A 23,321-nucleotide genomic window follows, 5' to 3' on the forward strand; every position below is an offset into this window, starting at 1 on the left:
CTTCTCAGAGAGAGCACGAGATTTTCATGAACTCTAATTCTTTGTCTTTTAAACCGGTGCGCACTTGATATTCGAAGCAGAAGGATTGATCTTCTCATTTCAGGAGGTAAGGATTGTCCCTCTACTACTTTTATTGTTGTTTTTGGTAGTCGCCATGTGATGATATTTCATCGGTGGTCGATCGGAGATGAAATACTCTCTTCGAGATTGAGCCATTAATGGTGGCTCTAAAAGTATTCTGTTAGGGTTTTTCTAGGGTTTAAGGGAGGAAATATTTATTGCTTCCTTCCACATCATCGTATGAAATAATGTATGAGGACTAAACAATTTCTTACTTGTCACTTTTGCGGACGACAATAGAATGGAACCCCCAACGACCAGAGCCGAGGAAGGGACCAGTTCGGCTATGCAGGATGCTCCTGCGAGTCCCCCTCAAGAGATCATGTCGGTGCTTACTGACAAAGAGCTTCAAAGGGTGATAGAACAATACGCTATCAGCGTAGAGGTCTTCTGAGACAAGACACGCACAGCTTGTAATCTGCCACGAGGGTTGGCTGCGATCTCCGAGGACATTTTCAAGGGTGGGGGGTTGATCCCTTTCCACCCTTTTGTCAGGTTGGTCCTCGACCATTTCGGGATCACACCCTTGCAGCTCACACCGAATGTGTACATGATAGCCATGGCCATGTACATCGCGTGTCATGAAAGCGGGCTGGGTGAGCTAACCGCGCTAGAGCTCGGTTGTTTGTATATCCTGAAAAAGAGTAAGGACAAAGATTCCTACTACCTTTCTAGGCGAACCACCATTGGAGAGGGAATACATAGTTACCTGAGCAATGCGGGGGCGTATGAGACGAAGTTCTTTTTCTTTCGTTACGACGACCTTTGCTATTTCCAGGATCCAAGTAGGTTTTCCTTCCTTTTCGCTTTGTGAACTTTTTTTGGTCTTCACTAACGAGTTATTTCTTTGCAGTTAACAAAACGACCAGTTTAGAGCTCTTCGTAGATCCAGACAAGATTACTCCCTTCGGCTTTTTGCCCAAAGAAAGTTGCAACACTAGATTGCTCGTGACAATTGCAAACTTGCGGAAATATGACTTTTTCAACTCGAAAGCAATCTTAGAGCCCCCACCGAGTAAGCTTCGCAACCTTGGTTTATTTTTTAGTTGTGCATGCAGCGAACTGTTTTCCTAATGACATTCACATGTAGCGACCATGCCTCCAAAGGTGTCTAGATCACCACGAGCGAGGCAGTTCACCTTCCCTAGAGTGGGGGCTATTGAACTGATTGGAGGTGCTCCCACCGGTCCCTCTACTGGAAAGGCATCAGCTGGTGCTCCGGTCTGACCTACAGGCGCTCCCCAACCCCCGGATGTTCATCCGAGGCAAAAGATGATGGCCCAACGACCCAGAAAGAGGCAACAAATTCAGACCAAAGAATCAGAGTCTGAACCAGAGGACCTAGGCGTTCAGCCCGAAAGGTCGCAGGCCTACCAAGCACTTTGCTCGGGGGGGCCTACTAGGGGTGCGACCGGTATCTTTATTGCCCTGGGGGTACCGCGAACAAGGCAGAGCGAGGTTGTGAACCCTAGGAGGAGACCAGGCAAGGAACCAGTGGGCGGCATGACCCTTGCTAGAGGCATGGGCACGGACACTCCTATGCTTGACTCAATGGGACAACTTTCGGACCATCTACAGCCGGTGGTTTTTACGCTACTAGAGTGCGGGCTCGCAGAGGCTTTTGAGGAGTTTGTGGCTTCCGGTTATGTGGACCTGATGTCCACATCCATTCAATACCCGAGCAAGGTAAGACGAGCTATCCTCGGCAAGGACTTTGCTTCTTTTTGGTAGCAAATAAACTAACTTGTTATTTCTTTTGTTTGCAGGCCTTGCTCTCCATGCAACTGTCCCTACAAAAGGTCCAACTGGGAGCCACCAAGGGGATGGTCGTGTTGAGAGAAGAGAACACTCGGCTCAAATGGGACTTGGAAGCCACTGAAGCAGAGAAAGACTTATCCACTGCTTCGGCAAACCAGTACCTGAATGAGAAGAATGCTGCTCTTCGCACGGTGGACTTCTAGAAAGCCGAGCTAGAAAAGCATGGAGAGGAGATGAAAGAGCTTTAGAGGATAGTGGCTAGACTCACCAAGGAGGCCGACGAGAAAGACCAAGAGTTGAAAACTACCTCTGAGCGGGCCTTGCAAGCAGAGCAGGATAGGGGTGAGCTGTGGGAGGCCACCGAAAAGCAAAGGCAGGTTCTTGAGGCTGAGCTTCAAGCTAGTCAGGGAAGAGTCACTTCGTTGACTAAAGAGATGCAGCGTCAAGGGACAGAGATCGAGTCGAAGGCCACTGAATGGGCAATTCAGTCCATCTATGCCCTACGGCTGAGGAATCCCGGACTGGATATGTCCGACCTCCCAGAGAAGTACTAGGAAATCCTTAGATCTATGGCGCGACTCGACGATGAGGAGGCAGCGAAGGCTGCCCAAGGACTTGACCAGGGGGAGCATTCGGGATATGTTCCCAAAGAGCCCGCAGTTGGCCAGGTGATTGGCGATCAGCCTGGGGATGATGAGGCCGCGTCTCCGGGAATTGGGGATGAAGACCACTAATTGCCTTTACTTTTGTATTGCCTTTCCCATGCTTGCTTTTTGTATTCCTTTTATGAATAAAGACAAGGCTTTCTTAATCCGTTATGAATATTTACAATTTTCGTACTATTACATATGAGGTCGCACTCTAACTGTTTTACCATTAAAATGGAACAAGTTTGTGCGAAACAAAATCATACACATGGGAAGATAATAATTACAAAAGAACAGAATTATAGAATTGTACATTTGCTATTTACAAAGACTTAAGAAAGGTAAAATCTTTACAAGGAAAAATTGAGTTTGGAATTACTGATAATATGGTCACAGATGTTCAGCATTCCAAGCTCACGGCACTACAGAATCATTCATTCTTTTGAGATGGTAAGTCCCCTCTCTTATCACTTTGGCAATGCAGTATGGGCCTTCCCAGTTTGGTCCCAAAACTCCCACACTTGGTTCCCTAGTACCGAGAAGAACTTCCTTCAAGACAAAGTCGCCGACCTGGAAGTCTCTTCTTCTGACCTTAGGGTTGAAAAACCTTTTAGCGCGTTATTGATAGACTGCTATTCTTAGCTGAGCCTTGCTGCGATGTTCTTCAACTAGGTCTAGACTTGCGCGCATAAGCGCTTGATTGTCAGCTTCGTTGAACAAGTTCCTTCGAAGTGAACCGATCCTTACCTCCACAGGGATTATCACTTCGCAACCATATGCTAGTGAAAAAGGGGTTTCTGAGGTCGAGGTTCTCAGATTTGTCCTGTATGCCTATAAGACTTTAAGGAGGTCATCGACTCAATTCCCTTTGGCCGCGCCAAGCTTGGCCTTCAGAGTGTGCTTGATGGTTTTGTTGACAGCTTCAACTTGACCATTCGTTTACGGTCTTGTGACAGAGGCAAACTTTTTATGGATACCCAGCTCATCGCAAAACTGCTTGAAATCCTCGTTGTCGAACTGCTTGCCATTATCTGAGATGAAGGTATGAGGAATCCCGTAGTGGCATACAATGTTCTTGAAGACTAAGTCCTTGCGCTTTTTGGTGGTGATTGTGGCTAATGGTTTTGCTTCGACCCACTCGCTGAAGTAGTCTATCGCGACCACCACATATTCGACTCCCCCTTTACCAACTGGCATGGGACTAATGAGATTGATTCCCCACATGGAGAATGGCCAGGGGCTAGTCATGGTTATCAGTTGATGGGAAGGAGCTCGCGGTATGTTCGCGAACCGCTAACACTTGTCACACTTTTTGACAAAGTTGTAGGTGTCTTCTTGGCTCATGGGCCAATAATACCCTTGACGAACAACTTTTTTGGCGAGAGATTGTGCGGCTGTGTGACTATCGTAGATCCCTTCATGTATCTCCCTCATGATGTAGTCTGCTTCTTCGATGGTTACACATCAGAGGAGAGGGGTGCTAAACCTTTGCCTGTACAGCTAGTCTTCGGTGAGGATGTAATGAGCAGATCTTGTTCACAGGGTCCTTGCCTCTACCTTGTCATTGGGCAAGGTCCCATCTCAAAGATACTGAATGATGGGGGTCATCCAGAAAACTGATTCTGCAGTATTCATGACCTGTTCGGTTGAACTAACACTAGGGGCCTCTATGAACCAAATAGGAATGCTTTCTGGCACGTCTGAGTCTAACGACGAGGCTATCTTTGCCAAGACATCTGCCACAGAATTGCTATCTCTAGGTATCTGTGTGACCGTGAAGTGCTTGAATGACTCGAGTGTGACCTTGGCCTTCTTCAGATAGTTGATCATATTTTCTTCCTTGGCCTGGTACTCCCCCAAAATCTAGTTGACAACCAGCATGGAGTCATTGTTGATGCTAATCACGGTTAAGCCCATTTCTCTGGCCAACCACAATCTAACGAGCAGAGCTTCATACCCAGCCTCATTATTGGTCGTTTTGAACCAAACTAGAGGATGCCATGAATACGAGCCCCTACGGGACTCCAAAGGAGAAGACCTGCCTCGACCCTCTTTCTGTTCGATAATCCATCGACATAAAGGCTCCAGGTCAATAGATTTTGGGCAGTTTCCTGAATGGCTTCGCTGGCTTGTTGCTCTGACTTATTCGTCGAATGATATGAGAATTTTGATATGAAGTCAGCAACGGCCTACCCTTTGATGGTTGCTTTTGATCTGTACTTTAGATCGAACTAACTTAATTCTATGGCCCATTTAAGCAATTTACCTGATGCCTTAGGTTTCCGGAGGACCTTCCTGAGTGGTTAATTGGTCATTACATGGATCGTATGGGCGTGGAAGTAATGTCGCAATTTTTAGGAACCGATCAACAGCGAATAAGCTAATCGCTCCATTTCTGAATACCACATTTTGGCATCCAACGGACGCTTGCTCGTGTAGTACACTAGCCATTGGACTCTGTTCTCTTCCCGAACTAAAGTTGCACTGACCGCGAACTGAGAGACAGACAGGTACAGGAGAAGGATCTCTTGCGGGAGAGGTTGGACAGAAGAGGTGACTTTTTGAGGTGCTCTTTAATGCTCTAGAATGCCTGTTCATATTCGGGAGTCCACTCAAACTTCTTGTTGGCCTTTAGTACATTAAAAAATGGCAAGCAACGGTCTGTTGCTCTCGATATGAAGTGACTTTGTAACGCCCCGCTTGAGGTACGTTGTTATTGTTTCCTCTTTTTCCCTTAATCGAGTTGGTTTTTGTTATTATTATTTGTTTGAGTGTTGTGTTGAATGTTTGCCCTAAAAATTGGATGAAAACAGAAGAAGTTCAGTCTGCCGTTCTTCACCGGGGCGAAGAAGAAGCTTCGCCGCGGCGAAGATGTGTTGAAATCAAGGGGAACTCCCTGGAAAGTTTCGCCGCGGTGACAGAGGTTTCTTCGCCGCGGCGACGGGGCCGATTAAAAGGTTGATTGAGTTTTAGATATTTTCTTCCTTAAGGACAATTTGACCTTTCTACCCCTAATTAGCAGGAAAAGTGGGGAGTTAATTGTAAGGATATTTCATGGAGAATAGGTTGAGATAGGGGTGAGTTTGTAATGAATCAAAGGATATGGATGGAATTCCCAAAGTAGAACAAGGGCAAAATGGGAATGAGTGTGTTAATATTTCATTAAAAGGAATTAGAATCAAAGAAACCCCTCATTTCTTCTTCTCAAACGTGACTCTTCATTCTTCTCCTCTCAACTTCTCTTTTCTTTTGATCAAGGATTTTCAAGGGATTTTTGAAGGGATTTGAGGTAGAAAAGCAACCTAAGGCTTCCTAAGGTAAGGATTTCTTCTTAAGTTGTGTGATTTGGGAGTTTTAACCCATATTGAAGTTTGAGGGTTTTCATTCTTTTGGTTAAGATTAGAGGAGAAGTCAAGCTAAACAAGTGAAAGGAAGAGTTTGTGAAGTCTCTCCTTAACAAGGTAAGTAAAACCCAACCCAAGTTGAGATTTATGAATTTTCTTGATTAGGGTTTTGATAGAAATGATGTATGTATGTGATGTGCATGTAATATAGCATGTATGAAGGATTAAATAGAGATTTCTATGCTTTGTGATTGTTTATACCTTGCAAATTTGAGAAATGGGTTGTTGGTTTGGCAAGGTAGTTGAGATGGAATTTAAGGGGTATTATGTATTCCCTTTTTGGAAGTGTTTTCTATGGCAGGTTTTGTGACTTTGTGAAGGGGTTTTTCCCCATTTTGGATGGTTAAGAAAAGTTTTAGAATCATGGCTATGGTAGAGTTTTGTAGTGCACATGAGTTGTTTGATGAAATGCCTAATAGAGGTTTGAGTGTGAGAAATGAACCTTAATTCTTGCAACATTGCATGTTGGCATCTCATAAGTGCATTGGTGAAGATGAACCATCCATAGGCACTAGTTGTACATGGAAAAGTGATCTAAGAAAGTGTAAGGAAATGGTTTATGCAATTACCCTATGAGTAGAGAGCTTAGTGGGTAAAATTACTCTAAGGGTAGAGAGCATTGAAAAATGCTACAATAGAATGAATTAGAAGAGTAGTATAGTTGGGATGATGCTTTGTGATCATCACCCGACCGTTATGGGAATCGGATTGATGCTTGGTGATCATCATCCGAATAGCCCTTAGAGTGATGGGTCGATGCTTTGTGATCGTCACCCGATGAGTAGTAGAGATGGGTAGATGCTTTGTGACCGCTACCCGGTTAGTGATAGATAAGTAGGTTGATGCTTTGTGATCATCATCCGACATTTAGTAGAAACGGGTTGATGCTTTGTGACCATCACCCGATAGTGACTAGAGACGGGTAAATGCTTGGTGATCGTTACCCAAAATTCATGAGGAACGGGTAGGCGCTAGGTGATCTCCACCCGATAGTTAGAAAGAACCGAGTTGGTGCTTTGTGATCCTCACTCGGTAGTCACTAAGAACGGGTTGGTACTGTGTGAATTCCACCCGATAGCCATAGAGAGTGAGATGGTGCTGTGTGAACGCCATCCGGCCGTACCTCCGGTAAGATGAGGCCATGATGTTATTAGAAACAGAAATAGAATCAGAGATAGCATAAGGAAAGAATTAAGAGTTATTCATACGGGGACAGACAGATAGAGAGTTTTACTTACTGAGCATTATTTTGTGCTCACCCCGTTATTTTCCTTTGTGGATGCAGGTTCTAGATGATGTTGCGGTCGGAGGGGCGTCGGCAAGCAATGAGGAATACCTACACTGTTTCCCCTGTTTTGTCTTTTAAAATACATTTTTGTAAACAGTACTCTTTATGTATAAAAGACACATGAATTGTAATGAAAAGAAAACTTTGGGCCCAACTTTTCTATTGTTATTATGCATGCATTGTACAGTTTTCAGTAGGTGTTACAGACTTAGTGTCGTAATTCACCATTAAGGCTCATAACCTGCTTCTTGGAGGTCGGGCTTTCCATATCGAGGAGAGCTTGGATTTTCTTGGGGTTGATCTCTATTCCCCTCTGGTTAACCATGTATCCTAGGAATTTTCCCAAGGATACTCCGAATGAGCACTTGAGAGGGTTTAGCTTCATTCTGTATTTTCGAAAGATATCAAACATCTTAGCGAGATGTGTTATGTCATCTGAAGTGACGCGCGACTTGACTAGCATGTCATCCACATAGGCCTCCATCGACTTCTCGATTTGCTCGGAGAACATTTGGTTAACCAGCTGCTGATAAGTTATGCCAGCGTTCTTGAGGCCGAAGGGCATAACCTTGTAGCAATACAGCCCCCGATCTTTCACAAAAGAGGTATGCTCTTCGTCCGACGCGTACATCAGAATTTGATTGTATCTCGAGTACGCGTCCATAAAACTCAGCAGCTTGTGTCCAGAGGTGGCATCCACGAGCTGGTCGATCCTAGGCAGGGGAAAACTATCTTTTGAGCATGCTTTGTTGAGGTCGGTGAAGTCAACATAGATCCGCCATTTGCCATTGGGTTTCTTTACTAGAACGAGGTTGGCAACCTAACTCGGATAGAGCGCTTCTCAGATGGATCCATTCCGAAGGAGATTATCTACCTCAAGTTTCAAGGAAGCATATCGCTCCGGATCCATCGTTTTTCTCTTCTGGCGAATCGGCTTGGCTTCACTGTTGATGTTCAAGGCATGGCAAATAACATTCGAGCTGATCCTAACCATATCTACATGCGACCATGCGAACACATCAATATTCTCTTTGAGGAAGCCGATCAGTTCGGTGGCAAGTTGGGGGTCGAGATTGCTTCCAATCCTCAACACTCTGCTCGGCTTGGCTCGGCTCAGCTCGCTCTGGTTGATCGACACCTCAGATAGATCCTCAACTGGCCCACTAGAAAGGCATTCCTGAATATGAGGATCCATATTATCCTCGGCCAAGCCAGACTGCGTTTCGATTCGGCTGATCGCTATTGCCTGTTGGGGAATGCCACGAGAGATGCCATTCCCTTTGCACGCCATCTGCACTGCCCTTACATAACAGTCGCGAGATGCGCACTGAGATCCGCTTACTTCGCCTATCCCCATCGGGGTAGGGAACTTCATCTTGAGATGGTATATTGAAGTGACCGCCTTGAAGTTTCTTAGTAGAGGTCACCCTAGGATTCCATTAAAAACGGATGGGTAATCCACTACTAAGAATTTTGCTACTTTGGTCACCTCATCAGATTCTATGGATGTCGAAACGCCCTATTAGAGGCGTGATCACGAGAGCGTCAATCAAAGGGATGATGCAATCGGACTGCGTCTTTTTCGGAGAAGGTAATTTCCTCCTCCTTGCAAACCTTTGGTGGTCGCCGCGTCGTGTTCATCACACTAATTGGCTACGCGAGCATATCTTTCCTACGCACCTTGTGAATTTCCCAAGAGGTGCGGCCCTCCGAAGATTACTCCGACGCTGCAGATACCCTTACAATCACGACGCTTCTTTCTTGGTTCCTCTTGATTTTTCTCCCTTGTGGGAGCAGAGTCATCAACGTACTTTTTGAAATGCCCCTGCTTGATGAGGTTTTCAATTGCCTACTTGAGAGCTGGGCACTCATCAGAGTGATGCCCATTGTCCCGATGGTAACGACAATATTTTTTGTTGTTTCTGGATGAGGAGGGACCTTTCATGAGCCCGGGCTCTCTGAGCAGACTGGCCTCTTCTGACTTGTCAAGAATGGCTGAGACAGATGCATTTAAAGGGGTATATTGACTCTTGTCGTGATCGCGATGAGGAACCAAAGCATAAGACTTCTTGGGCTCGAACTACGATTAGCCTATCTGCGATTAACCCTCATATTTTCCCCTCGACCAGGTGCACTACCTGAAGTGTAGGGGTTGTGACGGTAGAGTGCTGCCATAGAGTTTTCAATACAGAGGTATTTCTTCGCGTGGTTGTAGAAGCGGGTGAGGGAAACATCATCCTCAGCCTGTAGCTCTTTCCACGTATCGGTTTGTGGGCGAACTCTCGCGATGATGAGAGTCCGATCAAACTATTCGGGAGTGTGAGCCACCTTATGAAGCTCTTTGTGGAATCGATTGATGTAAGACTGGAGGGATTCATCCCTCTCTTGCCTTATGTTGCTGAGGTAGCTCAAAGACATTGAGAACTTCCTGTTTGCTTGGAAGTGTCTCAGGAACATTGTACTCATCTAAGGCCATGAGCTGATCGATCCCGCTGTAAGCGACCTGAACCATCGTTTGGCATGAGAGGTTAGAGTTACTACCAAACAACGACATTTCCCCAAGTCTGAAACCTGATGAAGCTCCATCAAGTCGTTGAATTCATACAAGTGATCCTGTGGATCAGAATTTCCATCGAACGCCCGTATATCAGACATTCTAAATCTTGATGGGAGAGGGGCGGCTAATACCACTGGAGAAAAGGGAGACGTTGCTGCGACCTGCCCCTGCTCATTTTGTTGAGCTTTTAGCTTATATAAAGCTCATTGTAGCTCCTCAATCTGAGGCAGCGGAGCTATCTGGGGATTGCTTTCCCCCATGCAAATTTGATCCTCGCGATTGCGATTTAGGAGAGTCCGGAGGTTAGATTCCTCTTTGTCTCGGTCAATAGTTTCGGCCACTCTTAACACACGTTGGCTAGAGCCATGTGATGGTGACGAATGGTGTGAGGAATTTTCATGACCTTCGCGATAGTACGAACCGTCCCGCGGAGTATGGGAACCTCTCGCACGATGATAATCGGGATCGTTATTCTGGCAGCGATGAGAATCGCCCCGCCTAGCACTTTTATCGGAGTGCTCATGCGACGTGACATGGGACGGCTCAGGATGCGACCTATCACCGAGCCTTAATGCCACGGGTATTCTACTCGGGACGTGGTCAGTGTTTGCTGGCCCTTAGGCCCACTGTTCGCCACTTGCTTACCCTTCCTTCGATGCGCTGCAGTGCGTGCGGCCTGGGCTATCACCCTTTTTCACGCTTTCACATGACCTGCAGGTGTTTTTGGAGGTTGCACCGCCCCATTTGATTAGGGTGGTATGCGCTGGTCCAAACGGTCCAACCTTTGGTTGACCGTTTGGAGAGTATTGTTGAACCTCTCCAGGTAGCTCATGACGGCAGGGTCAAGTTGTGAGCTTGAAGGGATATCCCCCACGACATTTTGTGGAACTAAGGGCACCTCGGGAGAAGTGTCTTCTTGTACCTGGGGGATCTCCTCAGCACCATGATTGGTTTGCTCAGGTTTGAATCGGCGAGCCATTTGCTATTGTAGGACCAATTAGTTAGAGATTCTCTTGATGAAAGACGAATACTAAATTAGGCCTTCCTTCTAGCGCCAAACTGTTGATGCGTGATTTTGACACCAACTAAACACACGTGTGAAATGCTGAGCTGGCCCAAAAGACACACGCGAATGGGGGTAGTGAAATGAATAATAGGTGAAGAAACAATGTTTTAAAGTGGTTTGGATGCTTAAGCAAGCGACTCCTACGTCCACTGATATTGTATTAATATGGAGGGTCAGGTCGCGTTTAGCGAGCTAACTTGCGAGTGATTACAGAAGAGAGAATAAACTATTACAGAGAGAATTTAGCTATTACAAAGTAAAAATGAGCCATTCTGACAAACAGGAGAGGAGATCTCTATCTATAGTGAGCTGAATTGGAGTAATGATTACAAAATCCGTAAAAAAGGGGCAGATACCGTGCAAATCCTTCTTTGCGCCCCGTTACTCACCCACTCGAGTGATTTCCTCGTTTAGTACAAGGGTTGGACACGTGGACGGCCTCCAGCCTTTCGTCAATCTATCACACACCCACTACACTGGCAGTCGCATGCTGCTCACGCCAGCATGCGACATGGCAGCGTCTGAACGGCTGTAGGATCTGCCTAGGCTCTGACCATTTAAGCTGACCGGGCTCTGCATCAGCCCTACTTTTTTAGGCATAACAGACATATTTAAGACAAACATTTTTGTAAGAATAAAATAACGGATAATTTGAAAGAATTTTATTGGTTGTAGACTAGAGCCAATGAATTTTGTATTTATTTCCTTTTTTGTATTTTCAAGACAAACATATTGAATGTCTTTTCATTTTTTGGGTTTTCAAATAATGTTTTTGCAAAAGTATATCAAATGTGTTTTCATTTTTTTTTACAAAATATTTTTGGTATTTTCAAAATAGAAAAACAGATATACAAAATTCATAAAATACGTGTAATGCTTTCTTTCTAGCTAGTATACTCGTAAAATAATCACTAAAACTCATTAAAAATATATATAAGAAAATAGACACACACACACACACACACACACACACACACACACACACATATCTATATATATTAGATATATATATATATATATATATATATATATAATATATATATATACAAGTAATAAAGTATGGGCCCATATTTAATTTTTCTTTATATACAATTCTCAAAATATTCTCAAAAATAGCAACTTGATAGTGTAGCCCGACCCTTCCACTGCGCGTATTCTGAGCAAACGCACCTCACCTGTTACTTGCAAACATTAAAAACAGCGGAGTGAACACTAATGGCTCAGTAAGTAAACCCACTATACTACCCTTCTCTCTCTCCGTTGCTTAAAAATTCTGAATTTTTTTTCCTTACATTACATTTCCCCGATTATTCTCTATTCTTTCCCTGTTCTTCTCTCTTATCTTTCTCTGTTCTTTCTCTATTCTTTCTCTATTTGTTGTCTGTTTTTTTCTCTTTGTTTTCTAATTTTTCACTACCCATGATAATGATGGTATTATGCATATTCATGATGCAAATCCCAAATGCATAAATTATGCATTTTCTTATTTTTCTTTTCTTTTTCTTTCTTTCTTTCTTTCTATTCTTTCCTTTCTTTCTTCTATTTTTTCTTTTCTATTTTTTTTCTATTCTTTCTTCTTTTCTATTCTTGCCAATCGGATTCGGTTGAGGCATGGATTTGAGCCTTGCCGTGTGAGTGAATTCTCTAATTCTGGTTACAATCATCATCCACACACACTTCTAACAGAATGTATATTTCTTCTTTCTAATTCTGAGGCCGCTCACTAAAGGCGGCGTGCATGTGGAACTATGCACCTCACGGCTCCCCATTGCAACAACCTCTCTTCATTTTATATTTTTTTGTTTACACTTCTTTAAGAAAAATTCAGATTTGAATATCTTTAATATCTCATTTTCTTCTATTTCTCTTTAACATATTTTGGCTTTTCATGCTCTTATGAATGTGTAGCTTGTAGATGGTTTCATGCTTATAATTCTTTCTAAATTCACAATTTATGCAATTATGCATTATGGAATGCAAACATATCATTCTCTACCATCTACAAACCATCCCAAGGTAACACATAATCATACTCATCCATGCACTTCTCCTGGCATTCATCAAACTATTCATGGTGCCAAATCAACACTATGGCTACACTTCTATCTCTATTTTGGCCCCCAAAATTTGGAATGAACTCCTCCATAAGTAACACCAAATCTGCCCAAATACACACTTCAAAATTTTCACTTCAATTCTTCCAAATCTCATCCAAACATTCATCAATAACAAAACACCACACAACTTCTCATGGATAGGTTCTAATCATTATTCAACACCAAATCCATCAACAATTCTCATATAACATATATATATATAATATATATATATATATATATATATATATAATATATAAAGAAAGTTCTCTACACACCATAACTTAAAATCATACTTAAGGTAAGATTTACTTACCTTTGATGAGCAAATTCAACCCTTTAAGAATCTCCTTTGATCAAACTCTCTTCCTCTTAATCCTATGAGCATAAACCATCAAAATCAACACTTTAAAAACTAAAATTCACTTCTTAGTGCAAGGATCTTACCTATAGAAGCTTAAGATTGAAAATCCACTCAAAAATACCCAAAACCATGAATTGCTTTGAAGAAGAATTGAAGAATTTGAGAGAATATGGAGGTGAAATGTGCATGCAAATGGTAAGAGTGGCTAGGTTTCACTCTTCAATTTGATATACATAAAAATTATATATAGTTTCCATTTTGCCCTTGCACTTTCTTAAAATTCTATCTAGCCCCTTAGTCAATTACCATAATGCCCTCATTTTTATTGCATTCTCTATGAAATTCTATCTCTTTTCACTCCCCACAATTTCAACTAATTTTGAGTGAAAAGACCATTTTACCCTTAATGCAAGTTTAAGGCATTTTCTTCACATTTTCTCAAAATAACTTTAGCAAAAAATCAACTAAAGGTATAAGAGCATAAATTAAATTATGTACCTCCATGTGGGTGTTACAATACCACTCTTAATCTACCTTAAAATTAGGCTTAATAGAAATGTTGATGCAAAAATACACTAACTAGAGCAATCCAATCAACCTTGAAGGGATCAGAACTGATGTGTGCATGATTAAGGATAACCAACAATATTTAAACGGAAAAATGTAGTGAAGTAAATGGCACAATGAGTTTTTAAAGTGGTTCGGCGAGTTACACTCTTGAGCCTACGTCCACTGTTTTTATATTTGCTATGAGAGCTTACAATGATAATCCTGGAACAATTTGCTAACCCCTTTTTCATCGTTGGAGGGGGTTTATATACAGATTTTGTACAAAGGAAAGAGCGAAAATAAAGAGATTAAAATCAAGATTGAAATGCAACATCGATATTCTCGCGACTGAGTGCTGAGATTGTCCAAAGATTGTTGTCAATCTGATTTCTTTCGAGATATCCAAGATCTGGAGTTATTTGTAAATTGGTTGAACAACTGTAAGGATTGGTCACGACTAGCTTATGCTAGGTCGAGCTACAACTCGACGAGCTTATGCTAGGTCGGACAATCAATTGAATTGAACAGATTCTGGATCGAGATATAACCTTGCAATTCTCCGATATTGATGGAAAAATCGCACACAACATCTGTCCCTTAGTGTTCGGTGCTCGTTTCAAGCTTCGAAGACTATTACTCGACTTGATATCAAGCTCGAACTTTGTCGGTTGTGCACTGAATACAGATTCGGTCGACCTTCATGAGTCGGACTCAATTCTAGTCGACCTACTCAAAACTTGGCTTTTTCTCTGCTATGACATTCTTGACAAACTCGAAATTTGAAATAAAAGGTATTTGTGTAAATTCCACGCAGTCATGTCGCATTAAATTAGGCAGCCTTTGGCAGTTACTTTTCGTCGCGCATGGGCAACTACAACTGTCCACGCGCGAAGTTGAGGCGACATGCAACGACTGTTATGATTGTGGTAATTTAACGGTTGATCGCCCTTCGCAGATGATTGACATGTGGCCACGTCCAAGAGCCAAGATTGCTCAATGAATGAAAGGCTGAGATTCACTATAGATCGACAGCTACGATCGAACCCTACCCTTTCGTCTCCTATGCAAACCACTATAAAAACTGGCAAACTCGTCAAAAAGTCTACACACTTTGCAAAAGTTCTTAGATTTTCTTGCTTGCTCTGTCATTACTCCTTCGTATTCACGATGCTTTTCTGGTGAGTTCATCCTATCCTTCTACTCTGGTAAGGTCTCTTTCCCTTCCTTTACTTGTTTTCATAACTTTCGCGATTGAGGGTGGTCATTGTCGTGGCCACATTGAGCTTTTTAGGGCTTTGTTAGGGTTCTTGAATGTGTTTCTAGCGGTTCTAGGTTTAAGGAGGAGGGTTTATGGCAGTGGCTACTAGAATCTTGGTTGGTCGCTTATGTCTGTTGTCCGATGCAAGCAACCTTACATGCCTAAATGCCTAAACTAAAAGCAAAGTGTGGATAGGTTATCGAATTTTTGAGCTCTAACACATGTTCGCTTCTGTTTCAGGTGTCTAGAGGTGAGTTATCCTCATGTCTTCGTCAAGTAGACATACTATTAATTGCATGTTCGATTCCCCAGCGGGCTCGAAAGTTCTTAGGGGCATAGTCCCTGAGGTTTTCAAGGATGTCATCGCATGGAGCTCGGACCCCGATGTAGTGGGCTCTTCCAACCATGCTTCCACAGAGGTCGCTTAGCCAAAGAGATCTCATATCCATAGGCTACGCAAGGAACCACAATCCTCGATTGGGGCCGAGGATCTTAGGCACATAAATGAAACTTATGCGCCTCAACTTAACTTAAGGGTTCTGAGAGGCTTTTCCTCTAAAGAATCCCCCCACAGGCTATGTGACGGTCTTTGAGTCCCTTCCGAGGTGCGGGCTATCCATTCTTGCCTATCAATTCATCGACAGTGTCTTAAGACAATTCGACATCGTCCCTCTCCAACTGTCGACGAACTCTTATATTATAATTGTAGGTCTGTACATAGCATACCAAATAGTCGAGTTGGGCGAGCCATCTATAGAGGAGCTCATCCATTTGTATAGGTTAAAAAAGGGTCTAGACCAAACATACGACCTCTCCAAGGTGAGGAAAGTACATTTTAACAGTTTGGTCGACGTTCCAAAGAAGGTCCCGCATTGGGATTCCTAATTTTTCTTCTATGAGGCCAAGGAGATTGACGTTTTTTCTTCGGAAGCTAGTAAGACTTCGAATCTTATGTGTGCAAAGAGTATTTCCAAGCTCAAATGTCCGACTGATCAGATTTCTTTGCTTTGCAATAAACGTCGAGCAAAACTTTCTCCCTACAGCGAGCTTAGAGCAACTTCAATGCTTCATCAATCTCTTCGAGAGGGAGCGCAATGTTAATTAGATTATCTCACTTCCTCAATTGAAGGCATACGACTTTTGCTCGGACGAAGCCACATTTAACACTATTCTCAAAAAAGGAAAGTGTTTACTTGCTCGTTTTTTCTTTTTCGCTCTGTTAGGTCGCTGACCGTTTGATTCTTCCTTTCGTAGATATGTGGGTTGAGAAACCAAAGGGCCTAAAGAAGAAGACGACAGTGCCCAGGGTTGTTAATAAACCATCGATTTCTCTGGCGAAGAAACACCCTACCGATGCTACTAGGATGGTTGGGCAAGATTCCTCGTGCCTGGCCCTAAAGTGTAGCGGTGGCAAGCTTGGGGAAGGCCCAAGTGCCAAGAAGTCTATGACTACTTCGAATGCAGCCAGGGAGAATGGTGTCTCCGAGCCTCAAAAGGGTTTGGCGAGGAAAACCTCCGAGTCGACTGGAGGCTAGAGGAAGCATAAGGTGCTCGAGCAACATGATGGCTCAGGCAAGAAGAAAGGGCCAAAGCAGCATGAAGACTTCAATAAGAAAAATTTGACCGAGCCATAGGGGGGCTCGAAAATACAGAAGGTGACCGAGTAGCAAGGTAGCTCGGGCAAAGAGGTTGTAGGGCAAACTGGTGGCCTAAAGAAATCCGCGGCTAAGGACTTGGCCAAAAGGAAATATGTTCCCACGGGCCAAGGTGTCATTCCCATGGGAAGTAAATCAAGCTCGCCTCAACAGGAAGGCAAAATGACGAACAAGACAGCTAGAGCTGCACTCAATGCAGTAATCAACCAGCTCTCTAAGCACATCGACGTCAGGGCCTCGACGGTCAGAGATGTTGTCACTCTGCGAACTTATACAGACATCAAAGATTCGTTTCCTCTTTAGCTATTGTCTTGGGTATGCAACTACAGGACTAAGGTATTAGTAGTTCGCCCCCCTCTCCCTTTGTTATATATGTTTTTCTTTATTCCTCGCTGACTTTCATTTTTTTTTTTTTTTTTTTTTTAAGGCTTGTGTGGTGACCAGGCTTCTCTATAATGAGTGTTACCCCATACCGATGGGCACTCAACAGGGGTGGTAGGAAGTAGAGGCGCTCAAGGAGAATGTCCTAGTTAGGGCCAAGGTGGCTGAGAAAGAGAAAGACTCAAGGCAGGCCGAGCTTGAATGGCTTAAGGGAGAGATGAAGGCCTTTGGGATCAAGGAAAGAGAGTTCCTTGACAACATTGAGGTGAGCAAGATTGCCTAGGCAAAGGCTGAAGCAAAAGAAATCGAGGCCGAGAAGAGTTTCGCACAGCAACGAGGTGCCAACAATAAGCTAAACTTTGAGCTCACCTCGGCTCAGAAAGCTGCCTCAAATTGGGAGACTAAGCTTAATAAGGTCTCACTTGATGTTGCCAAAGAGGTGGAAGGTCGCCACAGGGCCGAGGCTCAGACTAAACAGCTTAGGCTTGAAGTCGATGAGCTAAATTCAGCCATCATGAACCGAGCTTGGGAAACATTAGCTTCCTGGTGCAAAAACTATGGGAAGCTTATCCTTTGATCGACTTTTCCTTCCTTTCGAGGGCCTACCAGAAAGATGTCAACAAGATGAGGACCGAGGCTCAAGGGATGACCTATATTTACTCGAACAACTTTGAGCCCGATGGAGAAGGTGAAGAGGGAGTCAAGGAGGGGAGGAAGATATTGGTGCCAAGTAGAAGGTCGAGGATCCGGTTTCTCTAACCACTCTCCCATCCATTGTTGTCGACCTTCCTTCATCTGAGATTTTGCAAGACGTCCTGACTCCTACCTCCGAAGAGGCTGCCAAGACTTCTGCTGTCAGCAAGCCATCTACCCCGATCGGCGACGAGCTCCTCGGTCCAACTAGCGATAATGCCCCCACTCTTCCAATTGCTTAGAGAGATCCCCCATTTTTAGTTTAGTTTGTAACCAAACTTCACAATCAATGAAAAATTTATTTTGCACATTTCTGTCGGGCAATTTTTCACTTCTGCGGAGTCGTTTTGATCGTCCTAATGAAACTTATCATAAAAAATTCGAATTTGCTCAAAGTTATGCATAGCTCACTTCTTGAGGAACTTTTTGAATATATTCAAGGAAATCTTGTGCGACAACTCTGAGTTTGGAATAATTGTCTGTATTGAGTTTTGGTGGCCAACTTATGACCGATTTCCTTTGATGTGTTTTACTTGAGTTTTCTCAAGTTTGACTTCATCGATTCAGGAAGTTTCTCCCTTACTGAGCTGAATTCTGGCATGGCTTATCGAGCTAAGCTACCCTTTTTCAAACTCTTGACTTTGAGTTTTGGATGTGATCGCGTGGATCGCAATTTTGAAACCATAAATGATAAACAATATATTAATAAACAAAAGATGACAAACAAAATAAAGTTCACGAATAATACCTCTTTTTATTGATAGAATTTTGGCCATAAACGACTTTACAATGAATACTAGAAAAAGACAAAACATGATTAAAACCTGAGCAGATTACTGGTAATACATTAGCAAATGCTAAGCGTTCCATGCTTGCAGTAAGGCTTCACCATTGAGGTGTTCCAAGTGAAAAGTTCCTGGTGTGAGCTTTTCTGAGATCCTGAATGAACCTTTCCATTTGGGCCCAAGTGCCCCCAAATTTGGGTTTTATGTACCCTGAACAACCTTTCTAAGAACTAAGTCACCCACTTAAAAGTCCCTATTCTTGACTTTGGAATTGAAGTATCATCTGGCTCGTTGCTGAAATGCATTATCTTCCTCAACGGAAAGTTTGTCAGCACATATATGGAGTGTGCCTAAAAATAAGGCCATAGCTTCCGAGCAGCGATGACAAGTGCATAGGCGAGCTTCTTCATCTTAAGGAATCTTGCCTCAGCATCGAGCAACCTTTTGCTCACATAGTACATTGGCCACTGCATTCTCCCTTCTTCGCATACCAAAGTCGCGCTGATCGCAGACTTAGATACCGATAAATATAGTAGCAACGGCTCACCCTAGATGGGCTTTGATAGTAAAGGAGGCTACCCTATATGCTTCTTCAATTTCTGGAATGCTTTCTCTCACTCTGCTATCCATTTAAAACCTTTTTTTCCCTTTAGGGTCTCGAAGAATAGTAGGCACCTGTCTATGGCTCGAGAAACAAACTTGCTAAGTTCGACCACTCGCCTTGTCAAGCTCTGAACCTGCCTTATGCTCGTCAGGCTTTTCACGTCCAAGAGAGCTTGAATCTTTTCTGGGTTGGCTTTGATACCCCACTGATTGACTAGAAAACCCGAAAAATTTTCCAAGCTTACTCTAAAAGCACACTTTAGAGGATTAAGTCTCATTCTATATTTTTTGAGGATGTCAAACATTTCCCCCAGGTGCTCAATATCGCTTTTGACGAACTTTGATTTGATGAGTATGTCGTCGATATACACCTCTATCGTTTTGCCAATTTGCTCAGCGAACATCTTGTTCACCAAACGTTGATAGGTCATCTTAGCATTCTTCAAGCCAAACGGCATAACCTTGTAACAGTAAATCCCCCGATCAGTAATAAATTAGGTGTGTTTTTTATCGGGCTAATACATCGAGATTTGGTTGTATCCCGAGTATGCATCCATGAAGTTGAGTAGTGCGTTCCTTGCTGTCGCATCTACTAATTGGTCGATTCGAGACAATAGAAAGTTTTCTTTAGGACAAGCTTTATTCAAATCTGTGAAGTCAACGCAAGTTCGTCACTTGCCATTCGACTTTTTTTACCAAGACTGGGTTGGAGAGCTAGTCCGAGTATTTCAATTCCATGATGAAGTTGATGTTTAAGAGTTTGTCAATTTCATTTTTGAGTGCTTTGGAGTACTCTGCATCCATAGATATTCTCTTTTGTCTGATTGGTCGAGCTACTAGGTCGACGTTCAACCTATAGCATATTACCTCGAGGTTGATCACCACTGTATATGCGTGTACCCATGCGAACACGTCGAGGTTTTTCTTTAGGAACCCCACCAGACTATCAACCAATCTTTGCTCAAACTGCTGCCAATATTTAATATGTGAGTTGAATCTTCCTCGTTGACAAATACTTCTCGCAGCTCTTTTGTTAGCCCTGTTGTAGGCTCTTCTTTATGGATGCGAGTTTTTATGGTGTCCTCTAAAGGTCCAGGGTTTGGCTCGGACTCGACTATGACCATGGTTCTCGAGAGTGACCATTTTAGTGTAGCATTAATAGTCTGGTTGTAATATTCTCGAGATTCTTTTCTGCAGCTTTTGATTATCATGACCCCACCTAGAGTCGGGAACCTCATTGCTTGGTAGCGTATTGAAGTGACTGCACTCAGATCATCCAAGATTGATCTTCCAAGGATGACATTATAAATGGTCGGGCAGTCCACTAGTAAGAATTCTGCCATCACCATCCTGATCTTGGGTTCTGCACCCAAGGTCACGGGTAGGTCAATTGTTCCCTTGGGGACCAGGCTATTCCCGGTGAACCCATAAAGCAGCGATGGACATGCCCTTAGATCTCGCCTGTGAACCTCATTTCTTAGAAGACTCTCAAGAAAATGATGTTTGCTGCACTAACATTATCAACCATCACCTATAGTACTCTAGCGTTGCCGATCCTTGCAGCGATTACAATCGTATCATGATTATGGCAAGGAGATTCTTCACATTCCTCTAATGTGAATCCTACCACCTTACTCTCTTACTTGGGCTGCTTTGGCAGCTTTTGTTCACAACTTATTACTCGCGAAAACGAGTTTGTTCTAGCCTCTCAAGCATATTGTTTGCAGGAACGCCTTGAGCTCCCTGCAATGTCGAGATCATGCCTACAAGAACTTCAGTGTTGGCGTTGGTAGGGGCTTGCTGGATCTTGTTATTCCACTCGCCACTATTTTCGCAAGCTGGTGCCTCCTTAACAAACTCTTTTAAGTAGCCCATTCAGATTAGATCCTCAATGGCATTCTTTAAAGCCCGACACCATTGGTGTTGTGCCCAATGTGTCGGTGGTATCGACAATACTTCTGCCAATCTCTTTTGCTCAGAGCCCCTCTCATTCTTTCTGGAGTCTTTTAGCCTTACAAGAGACTTCATATATATGAGTTATATCTTGAGTGAGGGGGACGTATTCTGCATACCACAGGAAAGGTTACCTTTCCTCATGATTTTTCATCTTCTGCCTCTTTTGGAACCTGTTGCAGTCCTAGTCATTGTAGTCTTGGCTCGTTCGTTTATCTGATGGGCGATCTTGTTGCCTATCTAAGGCTCTTCGTGGCGAGCTTCTAGCTAGGGCAGCTAGCGAGTTTTCCACTCACTTATGCTTGGCAGCCACTCACTTATGCTTGGCAGCCATCTGATAGAATTTTTCTAAGCTCACATGGTCTTCACTTTGGAGCTCTTTCCACAGCTTTGTTTGCAGCTTAATGTCTGCAATTAGCAAAGTTCGAATTGACTCTTTAGAAGCATCCACGACCTTTGCCTGCTCGTTCTGGAACCTCGTTAAATACAAGGTCAGTGTTTTGTCTCTCTCCTGATGAATGTTGCTCAAGTAGCTGAGCGGTATTACGAACTATCTCCTCGGTTGGAATTGCTATAAGTACAGCGAGGAGAATTGTTGCCAAGAACTAATGGAGTTCGCCTTAAGTCTTTTGTACCACCTCTTGGCATCCCCTACCAATGTGACTGTGAAGCAGTGACACTTTGCCAAGTCATAAACTGGTACAACTCCATTAGGTCGTTGAAAGTCTCGAGGTGGTCTCTGGGATCTCTTTTCCCATTGAACTTACTTTTTGGCCGCGCCCTGAATCCTTGGGGAAGCGAGGCCTGGCAAACTTCCTCTGTGAAGGGAGATCTCACTATCTCTTCCGCCGCATTGTTTTGGCGAGCTCTTAAATTGTCGAGCATTTTCTGTACCCGATCTAAGTCTTCGTTGTGAGGATTGTCCTAGCTGACTCTATTCAGCCTTACCTCGAGCAAGTGAGTTTGAAAATCTATTACTTATGAGCCCCCTCAATTATGCACATTGATGCACGAGGTTGAGTCATGATGGTTAGGCTGGTAGGTGCTATCATACTCGTTAGTGTGTTGCTCGCAACGTTGGTTATAACAGAAACGTCAGTCATTGCCAGATTGGCGCACATGACTCGCCTCGCAAGTTTACGAGGTCTGAGCTTTCCTTGGGCATGGGTTAAAACGGCACACTGACGTTGGGGATACTGCCAGGCAAGTCGAGTGTCCCGTGGGCAACCATTACCTTCATTTTTCCCCATTGGTTGTTTTCCTAGTCGCCTCCCGAGGTTAGTTTGTTTGCAAGACTCACGCTCGTGAGCGAAATGTACTCCGTGACGTCAGGGGATGTCGGTTGCCCCTTGGTGTCGATGAACCAAATTGGTTGTCGGTTGAATTTTGACTTGTTGGGGTGATATCTGTGAAGCTTGGCTGGTTAAGGTCTTGGGCGTTTGGTTGCTGATTTCTTAACTTTGTCACATTCTATTGCATCGGTTGTGCAACCATTGTTCTAATCATCTCCACTAGTTGGTTGTCCTTAGGATTTGACGTCCCTACCCCTTGGTTATTCGCAGCTTGTTGCCCTAGCAACACTGGTGGTCAACGCCCAACGGCATCTTGTTACGCCTCACGGTGGGTGGCTTCCACATTGTCATGGTTTTCGGTGGTGGTTTTCGATCTTGTACGCACCATTGTGGGCCTTAAGTGATCGAGTCCCTAGAGTTTGTTTGCCGGAAATTCTGAAATTTGGCAAAAACCCTCATTCTAATGCCAAAATGTTGATGCAAAAATACAACTAGAGCGATCTGATTGACCTTAACGGGATCGAAACTTATGTATGCGTGATTATCGGTAACCAGCAATGTTTAAACGAAAAAATGCAGTGAAGTAAATGGCACGATGAGTTTTTAAAGTGGTTCGGTGAGTTACACTCTTGAGCCTACGTCCACTGTTTTTATATTTGTTGTGAGAGTTTACAATGATACTCTTAGAACAATTTGGTATCCCCTTTCTCATAGTTGGAAGGGGTTTATATGCAAATTATGTACAAAGAAAAGAACGAAAATAAAGGGATTACAACCAAGATTGAAATGCAACTCTGATATTCTTGCAATTAAGCTTTAAGATTCCGCAAAGATTGATGTCGATTTGATTCC

Source organism: Pistacia vera, unplaced genomic scaffold (genome assembly GCF_008641045.1).
Source record: "Pistacia vera cultivar Batoury unplaced genomic scaffold, PisVer_v2 Contig467, whole genome shotgun sequence".
Taxonomy (NCBI): domain Eukaryota; kingdom Viridiplantae; phylum Streptophyta; class Magnoliopsida; order Sapindales; family Anacardiaceae; genus Pistacia; species Pistacia vera.